At 44.4% G+C, this 25,423-nt stretch overlaps 1 protein-coding gene across 1 annotated transcript in view; it reads left to right on the top strand.

Annotated features, from left to right (window-relative positions):
- Nucleotides 1-19,258: 19,258 nt before the first annotated feature.
- LOC126530446 (uncharacterized) overlaps nt 19,259-25,423 on the top strand; it is a 42,014-nt gene continuing 35,849 nt past the window's right edge. Inside the window, exon 1 of the mRNA XM_050177724.3 lies at nt 19,259-19,424. The gene's annotated coding sequence lies outside the window, so the exon portion shown is untranslated. The remainder of the gene's footprint in view (nt 19,425-25,423) is intronic.

The following is a 25,423-nucleotide window of genomic DNA, read 5'->3' as shown; positions in this document are numbered from 1 at the left end:
AATCAAAGGAAAGATTGCTTATGGAATACTACTGGCCTGGCTGTTTCAAAGACGTAGAAAACTTTGTAAGATCATGCGACGCCTGCCAGCGCTCTGGTAAACCAGGAGACATGGAAAGCTCCACTGAAAGTAGTGCCCTTAATAACAGAGCCTTTCAGACGACTTGTAATAGACACGGTAGGGCCTCTACCAAAAACGAAATCGGGCTACAGATACTTGTTTACCATGCTGTGTCCGGCGACAAAGTTTCCAGAAGCAATCCCTCTGAAAGAGCTCAGCTCCACCGAAGTAGTAGACGCGCTTTTGACAGTGTTTGCACGAGTAGGGTTTCCAGCCGACATTCAGGCGGATCAAGGGTCAGTATTCACGAGCGCACTGACTTCCACATTCTTGCAAAAGTGCGGGGTAAAGTTAATACACAGTTCTGTCTATCACCCTCAGTCAAACAGTGCAGAGAGGTTGCATTCAGTGCTTAAGCGAGTTTTGCGTGCGCTCTGTTACGAGCATAAGGAGGACTGGGAGAACTGTCTGCCGGTAACTTTGTTTGCTTTGCGAACGGTTCCACATGAAGCGACAGGGCTCTCGCCAGCAGAACTAGTGTATGGGAGGACACTCCGTTCTCCACTGAGAATGTTAAGAGAGATGTGGGAGGAAAAAGGGGAGAGTCCAACATTGGTTGAATACGTGCTAAATCTGCTGGAACGGCTAAGCGCAACCCAAGAACTAGTCGAAAAGAACGTGGGAGTAGCTCAAAAGAACGGCAAATTATATTACGACAAGAATGCGAGGCTTCGTACGTTTAACGCCGGAGACCAGGTAATGATCCTCAAACCTTCACGAAAGAACAAGCTTGAAGTTCACTGGGACGGGCCCGTTAAAGTGTTGCACAAACTTTCACATACTAACTATGCTCTGAAAGTGCCCGGTCGCAGGAAAGAGGTGAGGATATATCATTGCAATTTGATGAAGCCGTATATAGAGCGGAGCGGGGTCGTTAACTATACCATCAAAGAGCAGGATGGCACTAGTACCAAGTTTAAGGAGTATAGGGCGACCTCCAACTCTGAAATAGGCGTAGAATAAGTAGTAAAACATTCGGTAAGCTCGCACGCTCTAAGACCCGAGCAGCTAGAGGAGCTAAAAGAGGTGTTAGGGGAATATCTCGACAGATTCAGCGATCGGCCGGGTAGAACCGAACTAATAACGCATGAAATAGAGCTTACATCAACCGAACCAATAAGATCAAAGCCTTACAGGGTGTCTCCAAGACAGAGATAGACTATGGAGGCAGAGATACAGCGCATGCTAGAGTTGGGAGTTATTGAGCCTGCTGAGAGTGACTATACGTCACCGCTAATCCTGGTAGAAATCCCTAACAAGGACCCTCGTCTGTGTGTTGACTACAGGAAGTTAAATGTCATCACTAGGGATCAGCTGTACCCGATACCCAACATTGAGGAACGAATTGAAAGAGTTAGCGCTGCTAAATACATTTCAACTATAGATCTCGTACGGGGGTACCGGCAAGTTCCCCTTTCAGAAAGTGCCAGCCGCTATGCCGCATTTATCTCACCTGTAGGCACTTTTCGCCCTCTCGCACTCAGTTTCGGGCTAAAGAACGCGCCGTTTAGCTTCTCTAAGTTAATGGATATTGTCCTAAAAGACTTGCAGGAGTTCGCCTTGCCATATCTTGATGATGTAGCAATTTTTTCGGACAGCTGGGAACAACACGTATCGCACCTCAAACAGGTATTCTCACGGTTGAGGGAAGCCGGCTTAACTATGAAAGCGGAAAAGTGTAGATTTGGTTGTTCGCATGTTACTTATCTGGGCCATGTTGTCGGCCAGGGCACGAGACGGCCGGCCGAGCTGAAAATAGCTACGATTGGAGAATTTTCTCAGCCGCGCACGAAAACAGACCTTCGTTCATTTTTGGGACTTGTGGGGTACTATCAACGGTACATTCCGAATTACTCGCAAATTGCAAGTCCATTAACGGACGCCCTCCGAAAGGGAGCACCGAGTAGCGTACACTGGGATAAGGACAAAGAGAACGCTTTCCAAAGTTTGAAAACGCTATTGGTTTCTCGTCATGTGCTTCGCGCGCCAGACTACACAAAGGAATTCATAGTTCAATGCGACGCAAGCGACAGAGGTATGGGCGTGGTACTTAGTCAGGTCGGCGACGATAACGAGGAGCATCCTATCCTCTATGCCAGCCGTAAACTAAATGTAAGAGAGGAAGCCTACAGCGCTTCAGAGAAGAAATACGCTTGTTCAGTTTGGGCCGCCCAGACGTTGTCGTGTTACTTGTACGGAGCGAAGTTCATCTTCGAGACCGACCACTGTCCTCTGACGTGGCTCAATCAAATGTCACACAAAAATGGCCGCTTGCTCCGGTGGAGCCTCACTCTCCAAGAGTACAACTTCTCCGTTAGATATAAGAAGGGAAAGTTGCATAGCAATGCGGATGGTTTGAGCTGGCTAATTTGAATTCTGCGTTTGAGGGTCCCGCCTAAATTTTAGGGTTACTAGTGTTTATTTTGTTAAAGAAGATCCCCTCTCATTTAGCAGGATTCACTCCATGACTGCTGAATTTGTCAGCACGAAATTGCTTCAAAATTTGGCATAGCGAAATGCAGTATTTTTTGTTTCTGCACTTATGTTCTTTTTTTTTTTTGAAGCCTAGCGGGTCTAAAGTGAGAGCCAAGGTACGTCATCTCGGCGCAGAGCCGTGTTGTGGGGTTCATTTTGCAGTTGCCTGTCCTTGTTGGATGTTTTGGGGCGGTGACATTACACAAGTGGTTACTGCGAGCCAAGACATCACCCCCTGGCCACCAGCCGTTCTCTTCCTGCCGAGTGGTTATCAGCGCTGGACAGCCGAGACTTTCCGGGCCATGGAGGCGCTGTTAAGAACGGCCCAGCTGAGGTGCAAGTATTACCAGCCAGATGCGTCGATGGCGGCGTCAACTTTCAAGGAACGCCACCGTTATGCTCTAGCCTCGTCGCCGTTGTGACTGAATGAGTTCGACGAAGCAGGCTTTGTGCCGCCACACGACACCGCCAACCGGGTCGGCCGCGAGCGGGGGAGATGTCGCGGGAACCAAGTTCGAGGCTCCTTCCCACGCGCCGACCAAGACGCTGGACAATGGCTACCCGGTCGCGCTGCGAGGGTCAGCTCCGAGTTCTACAAAGTCCGTGTGACGTCGGTTCCGGACCGGACCGTGAACCTGTGTGTGTGTGGGTGCGTGTGTGTGTGTAAGCCGTCCCGGAGAGAGGCGACGTGTTTACAATGACTGGATGAACGTGTCCGTCCCCTTGGAATCAAGGGGGGACCGAGTGTTTATAAACCGCTGTTGTGCGGATGCTCGACACAATTTTCTTAAGCTGTCATGTTGGACTGAGACACTCTCTCAAGCAGTCGTGTTAGACTGACGTACTTTCTCTCGAAGTCATGCTAGACTGATGAACTGCATGTAAATACTGTAAATAAACCCTTATTCCTCGTTCTCGATGAGAAGCAGTCCTTCCCTTCATCAACGTCCTCATCGTGGATAAGTTGGACGACGGCATGGGCCAGCTACCTTCGAATTCATGCAGGACTACAATCTTGACAAGGGGTTACGAGCGATGGGATTGAGCCCCCAATCATAACAGCCTGCACCAGTTGAAGCAGCTCGCCCTTGCCCATGCCGTGGTGCCGATTAGCCAACCGGCGAATTAGCTTAGTGTTCAGTTGGTCATCCTCTGGAGTTTCTTTAACATGAGCCCGCAGCGCAGCGTGTTCTGATGGGGGTATGCAATGCTTTATTGCTTTAGACTAACGGTAGTAATGGTAATTTAGAGTAATCGTAATAACGGGAGTAATGGTCATTTTGACAGCACGCCGCCATTAGTTTTTCCCTCTGCCGCTCCTCGTGTTGACGCTGCTTCTCGGGAGTCCTAACTATGCGCTGCCTACCCATAACAGTGCTGCAACAACACTGAAACCGGTTGTTAGGCTGGTTCTCTTATGTACGAACGGCCAGTGACGTCACTCCCCACTCGCAAGCTGCTGTGGCTGCGGGCGCTTGCACAACAGTAATCTTTACTGTGAAACATATGTGGGGAGCGCTACGTACTTCGCATTGTTATCAGGGGCGCCTTATCATCAATTATGTGGTTCGGATGCTTTTTTTGTGCTTGCATGTTATTGAAACGAATGCCGTTCTGGATGTTGTGTGCGTGATTCCGAAGAATGTACACACTTCCCGCTTCACTTTGCCGACTGCTTCACCTCCTCCGCGGGTTGGCCCGGTATTGCACTACCTCGGGGATCGGCTCACATTTTATGCCCATGGATGATGACACAAAAAATGCCGACCAACTAGGGGCTAGCAGCATCGCTGTAAAGAAGACCGCAGATGCGTGCGACCTTGGAGAATTACAAACCAGCGGAGCTGTTTCTTTCGAACAGTTACAATAAGTTTCAGTTTCTTGTAATTATGTCGCATACTTTAAAAGGTTGCCCGTATATATATTTGACTGTTCCGTTTGAAATCTTGTCCGCGTGTAATGATTTGGAGCACTTCTCAATGCTATTTTGTTTTAAAAGAACAGTAATTCATCAACACACATGTTACTTCCCCATAACGTTTACGATTGCATCCTCCCTCCCTGACCTCCCCCCCCCCCACACACACACTCACGCAATTGCCGCCACATTTGATAGCTTGATAGCTTTGATAGCATTTGATTTGATAGCTGTTCACAGTTCACAGTTCACATTTGATAGCTGAGCTCACAGTTCTTCCAGGGCAACGAGATAAATTCTTTCTTCGCAAAACACATTAATAAAGCTCCGGATCATATGCATGTGTAATTTACTGCTAATGTCACAATTAGTCCACCATCTTTGGAGTTTAGCTACATACGTATTGGCGATAACGTGCCCTTCATTTTCACAAAATATAGGCAAAATTTCTTATTCAGTTAACCGAGGATATCGCCAAAACCAAGTTGGAACACGTAATGGCGCCTGAAAATAGGGAAAGAAGGATGACGGCTGAGTAATTATTAGCAACACTTCTAAAAGGATCAGGAACGCAAAAATTTCATCGCGTATTTCCGTTACCATGTCCCCCCTCCCCTTTCCACAAAATGTTAAACCTGTTGTAAACTGTATGCAGCTATGTCGGGACACTGAGAACCATGGCTGATAGTGGCCATATCATACGCTCTAGCACTTGAATAATTTTTTTTACAAAAGCTATGTTTGATCCAACCGCATTTAGCTTCGCACTGAGAGTTTCCATAGTGTACCACCGGTTTTCAATAAATGTGGCCTTGGCGGCTTTTATAGCTAGGGCAACGGGATCACTGATTGCATGCAACGGGATCAGAGTGATTGCATACATAATTTCTTGCGAAAGCCCCAATTACCCATATATTTTGAACTTTACCTACGCATTAACCGTTAACTTTTCCTTATAATCACCAAACATAACGAAGCTGCCTCCTTTAGTTCAGTGCAGACACCAGGTGAAACTAATATCACGCCTGAAAAAAATAAGATGAAAATAGATGAGGGTTCAATAATCATTCGTTAACACTTCTTAATAAGCCAGAAACGTTAAAACTACGGGACACATTGCACCTAAGATGCTGCCCATTTTTTTTTTTTTTTTTTTATTGATATGATATAAGGAGATGTTGGCGCGCAATTTAAGGCGCCGGCTACTCCTTATCTCTTGGGTGGTTCCGTCATACATCATTCAGGGTTCATGGTTACATATCAAATAATCTTTTCACACAAGCACCAGGACGCAACGTTTCCACAGATGACGTAAGGAAAAAAAAAAAAAAAAAAAAAAAAAAAAAAAAATGTCTCCACACTTATGTCGTCGAAAGTCTCAAAAGTACAAACGGTACTGTCGCCTAATAACACATTCTCTAGTCAGCCGGTCAGCGGGTACATACAATATACATGGCAAATGTCTCCACACTTATGAAGTCGAAAGTCTCAAAAGCACAAACGATACTGTCGTCTAATAACACATTGTCTAGTCAGCGGGTGGTATATACATCGTGTAAATATATTAGCACATACAGTCACAAGAGAACAGTCAACATTACATAATTCCCAAACAGATCCATATATAGAGTGACATTGAAATGAACAGAACAATGAAAGCACTAGTAACGTCCAGCGATGCCGCTGTCCTCAAGAAAAGTCTTTAGTGCTTTTAAAGCGCTCTTCTGCAGGGCCGTTGTTGGCCAAGGGCCCAAAAGTTTCCTTAGACTGAAAGGTCTGCGGTCTAATTTGCTTAGCGCTGATTTAAGTCGACATCTTGGTGTGTCGTGATGTGGGCAATCTAGAAGGAGGTGATATATATCTTCATCTAGAAATCCACAGTCACATTCGGGGGTTTCCGCTCGGCCAATTCTGTGTAAGAAATGCTTTGTGTAGGCAGTGCCTAGCCTTAATCGATGAATAAGCGTTTCCATAGTTCTATGTAATGACAATGAAAATTTGAATTCAATAAATGGATCAATATGATATAAGTCAGAGCTCTTAGAATTCTGATCAAACCAAGTGTTTCTAGACATGTTGAAAGACGTTGTCCTTATAATGCAATCATCTTTCATCTTTCATAATCATAATCATAATCATCTTTCAGGTGCGCTTGTCGTGCTGCTTCGTCGGCTGCTGTGTTGCCAGGAATGTTGCAATGCCCTGGTATCCACTGAAATGCTATTGCATGTTTCGCTTCGCTTGCCTTTGTGAGGTTTTTAAGTGTTTCATATATTATACTGTCGCTGTATGTTTTCCCCTTTGTGCTGCAGAGTGATGTTAGAGCCGCCTGTGAATCGCTGAAAATTACCCATTTTTGCGCTTCTGTTACTGACAATATAAATTTTACCGCACATAGGATTGCGAACAGTTCAGCCGTTGTGGACGAAGTCGCACGAGATAATTTAAATGATTCTTGTTTGTTGAGGTGCGGTATAATGAATGATGAAGTTGAAGAGGTTGCTGTACTGGAGCCGTCTGTATAGACGTGTGTGTACCCTGAATACCGCATATATATCTGGTATAGTGCTAGTTGTTGAGCAGCTTGAATGAACATGTCTCTTTTGCTGAATATCCCTTCTACTGACAATTCGATTTTTGGAACTGTAAGCAGCCATGGAGGATATTCAATGTCTGAGTTCCAAAATTCATTTCCTGGCAATATGTGAAGATTTTTTTGAATTTCTATATGAACATAACTTCTATCTCGTTTCATTATGTCTAGAGCCAATGGGTGGTTTTTATGCTGGGTTTGAAGACGGAAATAATGCCGGCATGTTTCTGTAGTTCGCATAACTGGAAATGGTGATTGGCGAGCCTCAGCTATTACAAGAGAACTCGAAGTAGCTCGTGGAACTCCTAGACATAGGCGTAGTCCTCTAGCTAAAAGTCTTTGAAGTCTCTCTTCTGACGTGTGGGAAAGTCCGTGTAAGATGGGCGCGGAATATGCAATTTTTTGTCGTATTAATGCATTGTAAACAGTCAGCATGGACGATACTGATCCGCCCCATGATGTGCCTGCAAGTCTGCGAAGTACAGTCACTATGGCATTGACCTCGTTTTCGAGTTTCTTTAAGTGGGGTGCCCAGGATAGCTGCCTATCAAGTATTATACCAAGAAATCGATGCTGTGTGACAATCATTAAAGGGTGTCCTTCCAGATTAAGAGTGAAATTTTTTAACTGCCTCCGAGTGAAGGGCAATACAGCAGTCTTTGCGTGTGATAGTACCATTCCTCTTTCTCTCAAAAATTTGTTGATGATATTTATGCCGTCTTGCAATGCCATCTGAAGTAGTTGAGCATTAGACCCAGATGTCCAAATACACACATCATCTGCATACAGTGAAAACTTTAACTGTGATGGCAGTCTTCGCGTTAAATCAGCCATGACGCAGTTAAAAAGGAAGGGGCTGAGTACGCTTCCCTGTGGTACTCCCTGTTGGACAATATGTTCAGCACTCTTTCCTTCACCAGTCTGAACAAATATTTTGCGACCTGATAAAAATTCAGAAATCCATCGCAAGGACCTGCCAGACAGACCAAGTTCCAACATGCTTAGCAGAACATGAACGTGACTAACAGTGTCAAATGCCCTCTTGATGTCTAGGAATACTGCTATAGTCATGTTTCCACGTGCCCGCTCGTGCTCCACACAGGTTACTATATCTAATATTGCATCCATTGTGCATCTATGTTTTCTAAAACCTACTAAGTAGTTGGACAGCACATTCGTTTCATTACACCACCATTGTAGTCGCGCGTCAATCAATTTCTCCATTACTTTGCATAAACAACTTGTCAAACTAACGGCGCGGAAGGATTCAAGGCACAAGGGCGTCTTACCAGGTTTTAAAATTGGTATGATTCGAGCGACTTTCCAAGAGTCAGGTACAGTTTCCTCTATCCATAAGTTATTATAGATGTCTAAGAGAGCATTTGTACCTGTCGGTCCGAGGTTTCTTAGCATATTGTACGTAATGCCGTCCGGCCCAGCAGCGGACTTTTGGCGACATGATGCAATTGCACATTTAAGCTCGCTTAATGTGAAAGTGTGATCTAATTGAGGATGTTGGGCCCAGTAGCAAGCAGTAATTTTTCGCTTAGCCAACTCTACTGAAATATCAAATTCTGCACATTGTGATGAAAAAGCAGATCTGGAAATAAGGTCACAAAATTCATCTGCAACTATTATTTCACACGTGTCCCGGGCTACAGCGAGAGCACGAAATGGGAAGCTTTGTGTTACAGGTCCGCTTAAAGAACGAATTACTAGAAAAATTCGTGGGACAGCCGTGTGAGGAGACAGCGTGCCGCAGAAATCGCGCCAGCGCCGTTTGCCTAAGCTTTCCATTCGTCTGCGCATTACATTGTGTATTTTCTGAGCGTTTCTGTATGCTTCTAAACTTCCGCTCCGTCGGTAAGCTCTTTCGGATCGGCGTCGGATGGCTCTTAGGTGTTCATATTCTCCGTCAACTGCAGCATAATCTTTTGGTATTGGGACCTTCTTTGTGCATATGTTCATATTATCCTGCAAAAATTCTGTAAATTTTTCCACTGTTGCATGTTGGGTAATTTGATCCGTTAGGCGGTACCGAAAAGCTTGCCAGTTGGTTAGTCTGCTGTAACGCCTGATATCATAGTGCATGCTAGGGTGGTTAACAAGGATGGGAAAATGATCACTTCCGCGCGTTTCTATATCAGTTGTCCATCCAACACCATTCACTAGATCATGTGAACACAGGGTAACATCTATGCAGCTTGAGTAGTTATATCCACGAAGGAATGTTGGCGACCCATCGTTTAAAACAGTCAAGTTGCATTTATCTATGGCGCACTCAATAACATTACCCCGTGCATCACAATGATCACTGCCCCAGATGATGTTGTGTGCGTTGAAGTCGCCACATATAAATACATTAGAATGAGCTATGTTGAAGATATCCACTAGCGCATCTACTGAAATCCGGTTTGAAGGTTGTAGATATAGATTAACCACTGTTATACAGAGCTTGCCAAAGGATACTTTACATGCGATGAATTCCGGGAAGTCTGAATCACTGGACTGTATTTGATAAGATGGTAGGTCCTTTCTGACGCACAGGAGCACTCTGCTAACAGCACCTTGACGAGAAGTCTTATATATCACATAATTCGAGAGGCGAAAGTCGTCAGTGATTCCCGCCTCTTGAATGCAAATTATTGGGAAGTTGTATTGTACAAGCAGTTTACGAAAGTCAGCACACTTTCTTCGAAGACTGTTGGCATTCCACTGAAATATGGAGACATTTTTGTAGCGGTTATTCATGCAGTGCCTGCCGCAGTTTCGGCCCGGATTGTTGACACAACAGTGCTTCTAGAGGCAGCAAGGCTTTTACTTCTGGCAGGTTGTTTGCTTCCGGCAAAGCAGATAGGATTGCCTTAAGGGCTGCGAAGAGCATTGGCAAAATCAGTTGTGTCACCGATGCTGTGGTATGTTCGCTATTAGCTGGTGTTACTTCAGCAGTAGGTGCGTAAGGTCGCTGAGAGAAATGTGTGCGAGTACAGGAGCTTTCTTGTGTGTTACTTTCTGTCTGCTGTCGTCTGGGTTTCCGTAGCACTGATGCATAAGACTGGGCGCTTGACTGTGATCCTCTGGACTGGTCTCTTGATTGCACTGATGGTTGTTCTCTAGAGGAGGGATAGCTTGTTGATGCTCTTGGCTGTGGTAGTTCCGGTGCCCGCTGAGGTGGGTGATCTGGCACTGGATTAACAATCTCGAGGTTTGGTGCAGGTTCATTGCGTCGCGGTTGTCTTCCATGAATTAGTTCATGTCGACGCATTTGTGCCGCTGCTTTTTTCTGTGGGCAGCCTGAGAAGGAGGCGGCATGGTTCCCCGCACAGTTTGCACATTTTGGTTGAAGAAGTGACTTGCACTCCCTGTGGTCATGGTCTTCTGAGCAGATTTTGCATCGACGTGTGCTACGGCAGGTTTTCGCCATGTGCCCAAATCTCTGGCAATTATAGCAGCGAAGTGCGGGTCCTAGGTATTCCTCGACAGGGTGACTGGTGAAACCCAAGTAAATTCTTCCAGGAATAGGGCGGTCGTCTCTGAAAGTCAGAATTACCGTGTGAAGTGGATATGACTTCACTGCTCCATCTTCTTGGCGGGAATACCTTATCTGTCTGCGTGCCGATATAACTCCTGCGTCTTTCAAGAAGTCTAGGAGTTGATCGTCTGTATACTGCAGAGGCACATGTTTTACTTTGCCCACGTTTCGCGTGTACGACTCTGGGATGAATGGCTTGACTTCCAGGCCGCCTACACTTGAGAGCATCAAAAGGCGTTTCGCTGATGCTAAGGAAGCAACGCTGACACTGAAGCTTCCATCTCTGGTCGTCCTGAAAGACTGTACTTTTTCTTTGGCAGCGGAAACTATTTCGGCAGACACTCGGTTTGGATTTACTTGCCAAAAAGTAGTACCTTCACTTGTTGGGCGAAAGACAACCGGAATGCCTTCGGCTCGCTTTTTCTTATACGTGACCACAGTAAATGGTGCGTCTTCACCCATCTCTTCTTCATCGCTTAGCTCATAATTCGATGTTCTATCATCGTACTTGCCGTCTTCTAGGCGAGGTTTCTTGGTCTCGGCTTCACCATCAGCCATCATTCCTGAATTCGCTGAAGTTGATTCTGAGTTGGGAAGAACCAAACGTGCCGGCTTTATGAAGCTTTGTGACGCTTGCAAGGCTCCAGGCTTTTCATTACGGCCCGTAGCGTCATTCACATGGCTTGTTACGTTTGGACGAGCATAAGGCTCGTGACGATGTTCTCGGCTTCCGACCACCGTAGCGGCAGGGTAATAGTCAGGTTTTCAAGAAAGAAATGTCGTACCTGTAAGGCGCCTGGCTCGTTGAATCTTCACTCGATGTCTTGTTAATCAATCGTCGTCAAAGGTAACTGTAACTATCCAAAAAACCAGAAAACTCAGAGCACCACATAAAAACAGCGACCGAACAGATGCACTTCTTCTGAAACGTAAAGTTTTCGTGGGGCACTGGAAACCTAGTTAATAGCAGCAGCGTGATACATTCGAACACTTGCTTACAATTGTTTTGACGCTGTATTTTATCAACACGCATTTACCGCCGCACGCAAGCTTGACGTATTATTCCCCTTGTGTTCGCAAAATTTGAACTCATTTGTAGTTGTAATTATGCCAGCGCCGCCTGTCTAAGCCTCAGACCGCTCGTAGAAGAGATCGATCACGCTATGGACCACTTGCATACGTATTCTACTGGAAAATGCGCATTTAACCCACCCATTTGGAACACTGTCTGCACAATGGCCATACCTATGCCCCTAATTTTCCGTAGATAGAAACAAGGCGCCGTGTTTAGCTCACTGAAGACACCGGATAAACAAATTACGAATCTCGTAAGATGCCTGAAAATACATGGAAAAAGGAGCGTTTAGTAATTATCTGCGACACTAGCATTTAAAATATCGACAACGAGTTATCGACAACGAAATAAAGGGAAATATCATGATCGACCTGGGGCCTTATCTGCCGCGCCCCGGCTTAAGCAACACGTCACATTTGGTGTTAGCTGGCAACAAGCTGTGACAGCTGCCGTCTTAGCGTAGATTAAAGGGACAATAAAGCGAAACAATAGATCAGTTCAGGCTAATAAAGCTTTGTTTGAGAACCCTGCAGGCAGTCATATAAATTAATAGTTTGATTATTAGATGAGAAAATGAAGGTCGAAGCACCAGTATTTGAATTTCGCGCCGAAACCCTGATGCCGATGCATCAATCTGACGTCAGAGATTCCAAAGTATGTTTTCGCTTTTGGGCCGCTTTGGCTGAGTAAAGCTTCCCAAAACTGGCCATGTTTAATATTCGGCTCCTTTAGAACACAATGTCGTCAGTCTGTAACACTACATAATTAAATATGCGCTAGAGGATGCCATCAAAATCCATGACGTCACAGTGAGCAGGTGTGGGAACTTCAAGGACGCGTCGCCACCCGTCTTTCGTTCTTGCGCTTTTTTTGGCTTACCAAGCGTCTTATCATGGTAAGAGTGGTGTTTTTGGGGTCATAGACAGGTAATTTACTGATGCAGAAGAAATAATTTTTTTCTTTAGTGTCCCTTTAAGGACACAGATGTTTTTTTCTTTTGCCACAAAATCTACCACAATAAAATCGAATTGACAACGTCAGTGAAAAGGTTTAAATGTGCGTTTTCTTTCGTCCCAGTTGCTATGTGTTTCTCTAATGAGTAGAAGGTAAACATGATCCTTACCTTGGGATCTGCAAATGGCAACAAGAGGAAGGCCACAAATATATATAGCAGTCATGGAAGTGTGGTGGTAGACTAAACGCATCGACTATCATCAGAAATTATGAAAACCTAAGACAAACCGGCAGCTCCAAAAAACAGCGGTGGAGGACTCCATCTTTGAATCCTAGCCTACGCACAGATGTTCTAGCATTTATGGCCTCAAGCCCTTATGCTAGCGTGGGGGGATGTGGCCGCCCAGGTACTAATTAATGTCCAAGTCATCAGTTTGGAGTATTCTAAATGACTGCCTTTCACCCGTCCACCTTAACCAGCACCAATGCTTGGAAGATATGGACCTGTAGAATCGCCTAGATTTCTCGAATCGAGTCCTCACAAAAGCTGATGAGTCACCGGACTTTTTGAGCAACATCATGTGCAAGATGAAGCCGATTTTCGCAGAAAAACCTAGGTAAATTTGCATAATGCACACTACTGGAGTGACGTGACTACAATGTAGACTGGGTAAAGCGCAATCGGCACCAGTACCAGTGGTCGTTTTAATGTGGGGTGCGGAATTTACGCCGGTGCTATAATCAGTCCCATCGTCTTCGATCACACACTGACTGAACAGCGTTATGTGAACGAAATCCTCGAAGGAGCGGGGAATGAGTTTCTCAGCGAAGTCCCGCTGTCACGTCTTCCACTTATGTGGTATCAGCAACATGGGGTGCCAGCACACATTAGCAGCCGAGCATGACACTGGCTGGATGCGATTTTTCATGCGTAATAGATTGGAAGACACGGTCCTGTATATTTTCCGGCTAGGCCACCTGACCTCTCTTCGCTCGGTTTCTTTCTTTGGGGTTATGTGAAAGATCGTGTTTATATGATCGAGACGGACGTCAGATTAGTTCAAGGCGAGGATAACGGATATCTGCCGTAGAATTCCGGCGTCGGTCATCAAGAAAACCACTGAAGATGTGATAAAACGGACACAGTACTGCGTATCTGCAAAAGGAGACCTATTCGAACACGCCCTCTAGGCAGCAGCTGGTGTTCAACGGGGCTTACGAATCAATATATAATAAGGGCATACTGAAATCTGATGTTTTTTTTGTGTGTGTGTGCAGACATCCTGATTGTAAATTCAGTTCACTTAGAAGTGGTATATTACTTTCTTGCACCCATCAGTTTTGCCTTTTCTCTACACGTTGGTCGCTTCCCGGTCTGCTTATTTCACTTTTATTTTTTGACACGAACCTGTGTTTGCAGCGCGTATATACTTCCATGAAAAATAAAACGGTCACTTTAATTTGGCTTTGGTACGAAGCAAGTTTCTGGCGCGAAATATAGCTTCGCGCGCATTCTTTTGATGCGGTGCGAGCAAAGCTGGGATTTTGAAACATTCTATGCCTATTACATTGCTTTTCGCATTTCGTGCGTGGTCAGAGCAGCACTTCGGCCGCGTTATCAAGGGGCTTTTGTTATCAATGTGATCAGTCGGCGTTGAGAGACGGATAATATGTGTGACGCAACTGCACTTTTTTTAAAGTCTTGGTGCATGATTATTGGGGAACACTGTATAATTCACTCAGTAACCGAAATGAGGCGAAGACGGATTCACTCGAAATCAGAATCTTCAGCAGTTATGCGCAGCAGTGCTTATACTCGGACTTACAAAGAGAGAGAGAGAGAGAGAGAGAGGCTGCAGTTTCGCAGTATTAGTGATAGCCAAGTATGCGACAATTACATGAAGGAAGATTACACCACCGAGAGGACTCGGGCTGTGAAATTGAACTGTCCCCTACTATGAAGTATTGTATAAACTCATGTAACGCCGTCACTTCAGCGCTCAATTATTCAAGGTCATACGAAGTTTCTTCAAGTGCAATGTACACACACACACACACACACACACACACACACACACACACACACACACACACACACACACACACACATATATATATATATATATATATGGGGTCCGGAAAAGCTGGTAGCACCCCCCCCCCCCTTCCCTCCTCGAAGAAGGAAAACTCTCCACCTATGTGCATCGGTATTCTACTGGAAAATGCGCAGGTAACCCACCCATTTGGAACACTGCCTCCACCTTATCCATACCATGCCCCTAATTTTCCGTAGATATAAACGAAATGCCTTGTTTAACACGCCGATGGCACCGGAGCAAAAAAAACAAAAGCTACGAGTTTCGTAATAGCCCCTTCAGTCGCGGCGTACACGTTTGCGAACGCGAGTTATTTTTGCCATTACTGTGCAGTGGTTGCAAGAAATAGACAACGAACACTAAGCGCTGAGTAAATTGAACGTTCCGTTTTCTAAAAGTACAGCCATTTTACTTCTGAGTGAGATGTATCACTTCACACGACCGCTTTCACGAAGGCACTACAGTCACTGACGGTACGTTTCAAGTGCGGCGCTTCGGCAGTAATCGCGAAAGATTATTTCTTCCCATGTTGTAGTGCTTGTGCCCAATAATTAACCTGTGCATGTAATTAGAGTGGGTGATACAATATATTTAATGAGGAAATGCAGCATAACTGACTGTACAATAAATGAATATTTAATTGCTATGTAATTATGATGGGTCACTATAATATCCACAGTCATTCTCCCACCTTGACTAGCTTTATATATGCAGTATCCAGCACCTTGGGATGAAATAATGTAAACTTCACACATTTATTGACAGTCGATCGTAATTCGTGACTGAAGGCATTGCACGAAAATACATGAAAAAGAAACAGTGGTTTTGTAATTGTCTGCAACCTTAGCATTTAAAGCAGGGAAGTGAAAGTTTCGCAACGCACTGCGCCTAAAATTTTCAAAATTTCACGAAATGTCGCGTCCGTATCTCGTGCGTTGTTTTATGAGTCTTGGAAACGTCTATATTAGCGTCAGTATGACACCCTGGACCGCTTCAATGAGTAACTTTCTACGAAGGCTGCAATGAACCTACGTAGAATAAACCCATAGTACTCGCCACTCGGAATATCGTTTGGTACGTCGAATAAATAATAACGCTAGGTATCGCATATTTTACCGCGGGGGAAAACAACCAAATCCCATGTATAGCGCATAAAATTGCGGTAAAAGTGGCCCTCGTTTTTTTTTTCAAAATAAAAAAAATGTCTGCTGTGTTTGTTAATGCCAGGAAAGAAGTAATAGTGTAGCTCTTCCTTAGAAACAGAGTGAAAATTATATCACCAGTCAAAATTAGGTGACTTTAGCAAAAAATTCAAGTGAGTGTTCTGTTGGTATGGAAATGTCTCTGTGAGTTCGACCAAGTTTATTTTCACCAACATATCTACGATAAGTCGTAATTACTCAATGAAATTCGACAGTTATAGCTGTAAGAGGTTTGATTTGATTTCTTATGGTGATAAGATACTGAGACTGCAACGCTGCAATGGACAGAGATTAAATAGTTCCAGCATTTGATAAACCAACTATTCCAGGCCGTAAGGCACACTAGTAGTTGGGCGCGGCTGATTATAATACTTTATCCGGACCTCCCCCGCAACCGCAGATTAATTGTAGCACGCTGATTGTGTTTTAGAATACGCGTATATAGCGGTCCCCCCAAAATTGGGCTTGGTGCAAGTTGGGCAAGCTGACAGTTTGTTAGGGCGGGAACTGCCCAGCTCCAAGCGTTATCCGCAACGCGAGCGTGCATGGCGAATCTCGCGCGGCGTCCGCTACGGGCCGTCCCGAGAAGGCGCCAAAGACAATCGTCGTTGTCCAAGCAGGGATATGCGTAGTAAAGGAAGGCATTACTGATGTGGTCACTCTACTAAGAAAGAAAATTTAGCTTCAACCAAGGGACATTCCAGCGTGCAGCCGAAAGTGCCAGCGCCCGCTTTCAAAAGTGTGAGGGGGGGGGGGGGGGCAAATGGCAAAGTTGCCCCCTCTACTCTTGACAGTAAGGGGGGGGGGGGTCAGGTGCTCCCTTTCCGGTAGATACGCCTATGCCCAAAATTCTACTCCTCTAAAGTTCATCCCGTGCTTAAGATCGTCTTTTCGTAGGCACCGCCATATTGTGAACGCAGTGACGCCGCCTATGAGCAGCGCCATACTGGCTTGGGTGAAAGCGGTCTTTTGCATGGCAGGTATACGCTCGGCGGTGGGTTCTGCGTTTGTTTTCGCGGTCGTGCGGTCTGTTTAGTATGACGTGCGTCTTCTACGTGGTAAACGGTTCTGTGAGACGTGCTGAAGTTGTTTAAGGGGGAGGGTTGAAATCTGGGCCAGTTGGTACATACTTGAACGAAAAAACCAGTCAAAAACACAAAGGACAGGAGGAGAGGTTCACACCACAGCGACTGGACTATCAACTGAGGTTTATCAGAATCGGTGTAGTCCCAGCAAGGCCAGCAGAGCATGCGCAACTGCATCATCGCTAATCACATAGCATGAAAAGACAAGAAACGCTTCTATCGTGACCGACCTAGAAATTCAAATTCTTTTTCACATAAGCGCACCAAGGTTGTACTAACGCAGTCATCACCTAAGGGGTCATGGTTTAAGGGGTCATGGCCGGAATTTCTGCTGGCGTTGAGCTTGACAGAACACGCAGCGCGATGTGTGCGCGCATATTTGAGCCTACGATCAGCCTCGGAGTTCAATTGTGTATTTCTGAATGTTCTAATCACTAATGTGACCTTATTGCAGTATTATCCTCTTTTTCTAATCTGCGGTTTAGGAGCCATGAAACATACTCATGATCGTCACAGCGTGGGTACCGTTCTGCTACGATAGGAGCTGTGATGTGATACTTTGACAAGCGTTCAAAATGTTCAATGCAGGTTACATTGCGTGACTACTTGGTTCGATGGATGAGGTTTCCGCCCCCGAATAAAATAGTTTTGGCAAGTAATAGCAGCATACCTTACAGTCTGAATTAAGCTTGTCCAGCAAAGGGACTGTTTACGAACTGCGCGAGCGTCCTAAGCAGTGGTAGGTGCTGGATTGCAGATATATTCGTTCTATATACCGCATGGTCCAAGCATACGGCATCAGCGGTCATATATCTACAAACGTTGTGCGGCGTGACTATGCGAGGTCGTATTGCGGCGTTAGCCCGTTTATCTTGCTTTTTCGAGAAAGAGGATGATAAGCGATTTTTTTTTTTCGGCTGTGTTCGTTCCGTTCTCTACGACGCAATCACACGTATTACGGAAATTTTGTCCTCAAAAATAGGCATCGCATTCCTTTTATGCGATCCCTCTCATATATTATGGCTGTATACAGGCCAAAAAGGCAATGCCGAAGTGCACAGCTTACATATATATATATATATGTATTGTGCTGGTTCACCAACCGCAGAGATCGCTGTATTGAGCAGCGCCATCGGCCTCATGCAGGAAGGCTAGCGAAGGCATATGGTAATTTGATGCCTACTAGACTTGAAATGCGCGAGAACGATGCCGGTGCATCACAAATATTTGATAGCGCCTGCCGCTTAGATGTTTCGTGGTTGCCTTAGGTTGGCCGTGCACGAGCATGCGTTCTTATGCTTTATGTTTGTCTCCCTACGACAAGCGATCAGATAGTGAGCAGATTTACCATTTCATGCTGCTAATACAGAGACACCGGTTTTCTTTATTGAACTAAAACCGATATAAGCAAAATAGTTCAGAACACATACACACACCACGAATGATAATGTGCGTACACCGCCGCTGATAAAGCGCGTCACATTTTTGCGCCCCCAAGAGATATTTCCGCCTACTGTAGTTACCGATGCACCGAAAGGCTGCCCTGACGACCTTATATGAAAGGACATGGCGTAAATTTCACAAAGTACGTTCTAAAGCATCTCGAAATCGTTCCGCAGCACGCGACAGCAATACATGGCAATACTATCAATGCACAGAGGTCAGAATCTTCCCTACAGCTGTCACCGCAGAAGAAGCAGCCTGGCATCCGAACAAAGGAGAAATCGCACCCGCGAACTTCAGCCATCCTTGCTGCAAAGGGTTGTCGTCTGCTACTGCTCCCGCGTGTACTGTTGGAAGCGTCCGCTAGGTGGCTTTCAGTGGTGCCTCTATAGGCAGTGCACGAAAGTTTGGTAGGCTTTGTTCTGACGCGCGTCGGCAGCGTTCCCTTCTGGCGGATAGTAGCAATGCAAGTTCAAAGCTAGCGCTTTTATGCTTCATCGAGCTGATTGGAGGCGCAAAGAGATATGGCACACCAACATGGCTGCATTTCCGGCTTCAAAAATGTGACGTCAGGGACTCTCCTATTCTGTTTCCTTCTTCCATAGAGTTTCCTACAAAAATTTCATGATATTTCCATCATGTTTCCATTCTCTGGAACCGGAAGTGGCTTAAAGACAACAATCATGGAGGGAGCATAGAGATATGGAGGAAGAAAACTAGAGATATGTACTGGGAGCATGGGAGCTGGTAGACAACAGTAGCCGAAAGAAATCAAGACAAGAGTAGCCTATTGCCTTGAGCGCAGCAAGTGGCAACGCGAATCAGACGCAGAAATGGTTCGCGAATTTTTCGAACTACTTCTTTCATGTTTCCAACCTGTCCGTGTGTTTGAGCAGACTTTAATACAGCGGGCCTGAGTTCTGTTTGCTGGGTGAGTAAACACATTATCCTCTGCCGCACAACTTTCTAGCTCTTTGTAAAAACCTGGATGTATTTTGTCCCATTTTTGCATTTGGAGATTGTTACAACCTGCACTTTATATTCTGATCTACAGGTCCCAAGTGTCGGGCTGAGATGATTGAGTCATTCATTCAGCTGGCTACTGCATGTGCTTACTGTAACACCACGCGATAAAGACGCGGCGGAAAGTTTCGGAGCCAGTACGTTTCCTGAACTACCATGTTTTGTGATGCCGCTTACAACTATGTTGACTTTAGTCGCTAATGGCATACAAGCGCTTTGTGCGACACGTTCCAACACTGCTTCGTCGTAGTTTGTTTTGTCCTTGCCTCCTTATAATCTGAAAAGTGCGATGTAGCAACTGTGACAACAGTGCCATTGCACAGAGTTGTTCCTGGGGAGAAGCTCCTCAACAGGTAGCGACGTATGACACAGTCAATAGTGCTGCAACAAGAGCCCCTCATAGGTAACATGTATGCCTAATCCTAGCAAAGTGCGCCCTACAGGTCTCCACCCCCTTCCTTTTTCTTTGTATACATGAGCCCTGTCGCGAAGCTTCTCCCACGGCTGGAGATATATTTTGTTCATAGAGGGAAAGACGCGTGTCTTTTCCGTATTACGTTTTATTCATTACTGTCATTTTTAAATCTTTCCTGCTTTAATATTTTGTCTAGTTTTGTATATTTCCTTTTCTTCCCTCTATTTGTCACATTTCCAGCTTGTTATTTCATTACGTTTGCTTTGTGTACAGTGTAATCTTCTGTTTTTCATAATTCAATTTGTTTCTCACTTATCCATCCTTTGTGTTCTTAGCATAAGGAAATCACTTCAGCACCCCTGTAGCAAAGAAGATAGGTGTATCGTCAACACCTCGCTCGAGGATGGAGCTCGCGTGCTTGGTGCCTGACACTCTACCAACAGACCTGCCTGTTTATTCTTCTGGCTTCGTAATTAAACCTCGTTAAACTCCATTCTTAGTCTCTTGAGGCTCCAAAGGGACTTGGCAGCAGACGGTATACTGATTTGATGTTAACAAGTGCATTGTGCAAGTAGTCTATCCTTGCTGACGATACCTTAAAACGCAAGGCATTCTGTACCCATATTTTATTTTTTTAATGGCGTTTTTGTACAAGACTGAGCAGTTTGTGTTGTTCAGAAGCCCCTTTTCATTCATTTTAAATATGCTTCAAGCCAGGTGTTGCAGAGGTTTTCCTCCACTTTTATTTTTGACTTCATTTTCACACAGTTGCACGAATAAAAGCACATTGGCGTGATAGAGCATTTAGTGAGGAGCTACATTGTCCAGGAGGTCACTGTGGTACCCCTGCTATAATCCCCTACTCGAGTGCTGTGTGCTGTCTTCGTCGTTCGCACACTTGTTGGTCTTGACTGTGGATGGTTTGACAGTGCAGTGTGCCCACTATTACAGGGCCACCTCCTCTTTGTAAAAGTGGTGCCTGTAAGGAAACCAAATAAAGACTTAAGTGTCGCTGGAAGTTGGATACTTGAAGTGATAAAAAACAATCAATCAAAGGATGTCACTCAAGCTAGCATCTCATCAAGAAAGCTTTTCTGTATAAGGGCAGTTGCCCCAACAAGTCCAATTGTTGAAAAATTGACTACGGTGACATCCCTTATTTATCAGTCTTAGTTAACCGAAAGGCAATCAACATGATTCCAAGGAATTCCAGTGAACGATGTGGGAATGTAAGAAACTCCAAGGAAGGATGGCTCTAGTGAATCAGCATGATTTCATGAAATGAAGAGATTGAGGGCAGGTGAACCACACTTTTCTTGGATGAATCTTCCACAATTTCAACTTGGTGCTTAGTAGTGCAAGAGCATTGTCACCTGCTTCACTGGTGACTCCTTGTCAGGCCCTGTGCCCCGGATGTGCAATGCTTAATTTGCCCTATCTGGACTAGTAGAGGCTGCGGGACCTGCCACAGTAGCAGCTCGTTATGCTGGTGATCACGAGATTGCTGGTTCTACTCTTTGATGAACTTAGGCTCTCCTTGCTCTGCTTAAAGAAGATGATCCTCTGGGACATGCATACCTGCCAATTCTCTTGAATTTCTTGTAAAGTTTACGAATTTGCGCTCATTCTACGATATTACAAATGTCCAATTTTTTACGTAAAATGAATTCTCTGTGCAAAAAGCTTTCAAAGATGTTGAAAGATTGCAAAAGGTTGCACCAGGTTGCAGCGTGCAAAAAAGAAATTGTGATAGTACTTGTGCTGCCTTCTTGTGGCAGAGCAAGGCATCATATACTGGTAGGTGCCCTTGTACGAGCAAGTGTTTTTCAGCCTAGTTCCCAAAGCAGACAAATTTAGCGACAGCAAAGTAGCTGAAAAAGTCACTGTGATCTAAAGAAACATGTGGCCTGTCAGTCTCTGCTGTGCCAAGTCTGCTCCTGCTTTTATGCTGCATTTAAAGCCGGATCACCATTCGTAAATTGTGTATGTATGGCACAAAGTTCTTTAAAATGCATGCTAATTGTCTCCCTTCCCCACATCTGCAAGATTTTTATGAATTTTGAAGTTCACAAGTTGGTAGGTATGAACATGTTTGAACCGCTCATTCTGCTATGGAGCATGAGGATGTGGGTTCAATATTCGTTCACCTAGCAGTGGTGATAAAGCATGCTTGTGTAGTAAGCTTTGGTGCATGTTTAAGAAATCCTAAGGGATCATAATTTATCAGAGGCCCTCTGCTACAGTTGAGAAGCAGGTCATCATCCTGGCGTATTTATGTTCCCTGCTGCATTTGGCTTACAGAAACCTCGCTCCGTGTTTTAAAAAAATATACGAAAGGTGAAGCAGCCTTGGAGTTGCTTTTGGCAGCACTGCACAAAATATGCAGCTCTGTGGAGATTAAGAAACAAATCATTTTGAATTTCTGGTTGGGTTGTTGCTGTCTAGTGTTGTGAAATCCCGGCAGCCGACTTGGTAAAGGCGCTGCAGCAAGCTGACACATTGTGGCCAAGTTTCACCTTCAATATGGTCAAGAAAACAGGTGGTTGTTTTGCCTATTAAGGAAAGGAAAATAACAGGGGAACTTCGGTGAGCTGGTTACTTGATTTAGAACAGGGACACTGACGCAGACTTAGAAAAAGCCAAGGAGGTTTAAAAAGAAATTCTAGAGTGTAGATAATATTCTAAAGGTGAAGCCAGCCAGCACCATCTTACTGGGGGAGTCTATTAAGGTTAACGTTTGGCGAAGAACAACAAGTGTTTTTTTCTTTCTCACAAGGCCAATTTTGCTGTACTGATGCTTCTTGAGGTGTATGTCTGTGTCGCTGGATTTAGAATGAATCTTGAAGGTCTTAACAACTTGTGTGGGAGATCATGTGTCACTGTTCAGCCAATGGCAGTATTTTAGCCCGAAACAAGGATCTCTTATTTTCCGATTAGTCTAAAATTTGTGTTAACAGATCAAGAGCAGTGGAACTGCGACTTTACTCCATCTAGTTCAGTACGCTTTCAAGGGTGAAGTCGGGGCAAGTGCTGTCCTCGCCTCTGCTAGTAAAAATCTGCTAGGGCTGCCACTGCAGAAAATTTTAAATATCTCCTTAGAAAGGCCGACAGAAAAGCATGTTGTCTTTGATGTGTGCCTTTTTTACATTTGTGTCTGTAGTACTGCCCTGTTCTTATCCATTTCCTGTGAAAGCCGTGAAACTGCCAGGCATTAGAATGGAGGCCGTATTGCCAAAGCCAGCAATTCGCCAGGTGGTAGGTATTGCTGGCTTAAGGAACTATTCATGGATGCTGTGGCAGCCAATATAAATATATGCTGGACAAGCTCAGAACATTTCTCCATAGGCGGCAGTACGTGTCCATTTCAGGTGTTGTGTTATTAATATTTGTAGAACATTTGTGCATCTGTTTTGATACATATGGGTCTTGAAGCAGCACATTGGAAGTGTTTCCCAGGTCAGATTCTGTCAAACTGTGCAAACGATATCGGTCACGGCAGTGTGAACGGTGCAGTGCAAAAAGGGAAGAAACAGAGCAACAGCGAGTGAGAGTAGAAACTGCAACGCTTCTCTTCGCATGCCTGTGTTTTTTAAAGATTTTCCACATAGAAATGAATCTGTGAATGACAGGTAGGTTTCTTAAATAAAAATTGCTGCTTAATATTGTAAATAAAACTTATTTGTTCACATTTCTTTGAGTTTTTAATTAATAATTTTTAATTCATAATTTATTTATTAGTAATAATACAGAAAATTACATGTGCGTAGTATACATAAGGAAGTCCCATAGTCAATTGTTAATACTATAGAGTATTATATAACGAACACTACAGTCGAAGTTTGCTCAGGGCACAGAGGGGGCAAACATATTAGTACGGAGGGCAACGCAGCACCCGTATTATTGGGCAGCCAATGTAATATAGAAAAGAGGTTAGTGCTGAGGGCATTTACATATAGCATGGATAGGCTGCCTGGGCCAACTGGGCTTTGCTGGGGGCCAACTAATGAACATTGGGCCAGCATGGTTTCAGATATGTTCATTGACCCTGGTTTGCCAGAGAATGTCTAGGTGTCGCTAGAGTTTGCAGGTTTTTACATTTTTCACATAGGCCTAGAACATAAAAAAAATTAAGGGGCAACAAATACAGTAACTTTAGTTGCCAAGCAACAATTAAGCATCACCTATGCATTGTGAACATTTGATAAAGGAAATGCCCAGCAGGAAAATGTGGTGGCTTTTCTTAAAACTGCATGTACCTTTGGAGTGCTCGAATGTAGCTCTAACACAAACTTGCACACTACTCAAATATGCATTGCGTATGCTAATTTGCATTGGGTCTATATGCTTGCTGTCAAATTTTTACCACTAAAGCAGGGACCAGAAATGGAAGGCTGTCAAAATGCCAGGTTTGCTGGCCCGTGTCTCATTTGGTGCTTGTGCTGGTGTGGCCGGTTTGCTTCAGCCACCTAATAAGTTGCTCTGCTGAAAATTCCATTTTGACACATTTCTTGCGTGTTCAGTGCGATTGGAAACATCCAGAAGCAAAGCAGGCTAGGAATTAAAATTTCTCTGTGAGTGTTGTCATGTCCGCAAGTGTGGACACCACACCTTGAACTTAAAAGAAAAAAACAATACATATGGAAACACCATCGGCTTTCTGATGTCTGGTGCTTTTGGGAAATGGCTCGGCCACTTGAGAAATAGCTAAGTTATTCATGCCAAGCAGAACACACGAAATTAATTGATATATAATTCCAACACAAAAAGAATCTAATAAAAAATTAAAGTAGGTAAGACAACAATTGTTGTAGCAGTCTACAGACAGCCTAATTCGTCTATTTCTTGTCTTGAAGATATACACCCCTATTTCGGAGGCAGAAAAAGGGTCAGCTTTTGAATAATTGTAGCCAGAGACTTTAATTTGCCAGGGATTGATTAGACCAAACTTAGTACTCAGTATCACGAACCCACACACTCCGAACTTGTAGACGTCGATTTCATGGATGAAGTCGATGCACCCATAACACATCGTTAATGGGTGTAGGTATGTTGTTGGTGAATCAAAATCAATATTAGACGGGCGATTTGAAGGTAATGAGGTCATGGTGGAAACTGGCCTCTTGGATCATAAGCTGCTTTATTTACAGATAAAGCATACTGCTGTATGCCTAAATGCCAGTGCTACAAGTATGCATGTTCAGAATTTTGACAGAGCCAACAACGCAGGCATTATTGATTCTGTTTCATTTGCTTTAAGTAGATTCTGTCAAACGAATAGCATCAATGCGGTGTGGATTGCATTGAAAGGCATTGTTTTTGACTGTGTGAATAGATTTGTGCTAATTCAGAAGAAAAAAGACAAACAGAAGCCATGGATAACATGTAAAATTATACATTTAGTGCAAAAAATTACTGTAAGACTGAAGCTAAGATCATAGGAATCTTCCAGCCTTGGGTACTCTTGCACGCCAAGTTGGCTACTGCTAAAACAA

Source organism: Dermacentor andersoni, chromosome 4 (genome assembly GCF_023375885.2).
Source record: "Dermacentor andersoni chromosome 4, qqDerAnde1_hic_scaffold, whole genome shotgun sequence".
NCBI classification, from domain to species: Eukaryota; Metazoa; Arthropoda; class Arachnida; order Ixodida; family Ixodidae; genus Dermacentor; species Dermacentor andersoni.
This window is presented reverse-complemented; position numbering and strand designations above follow the sequence as displayed.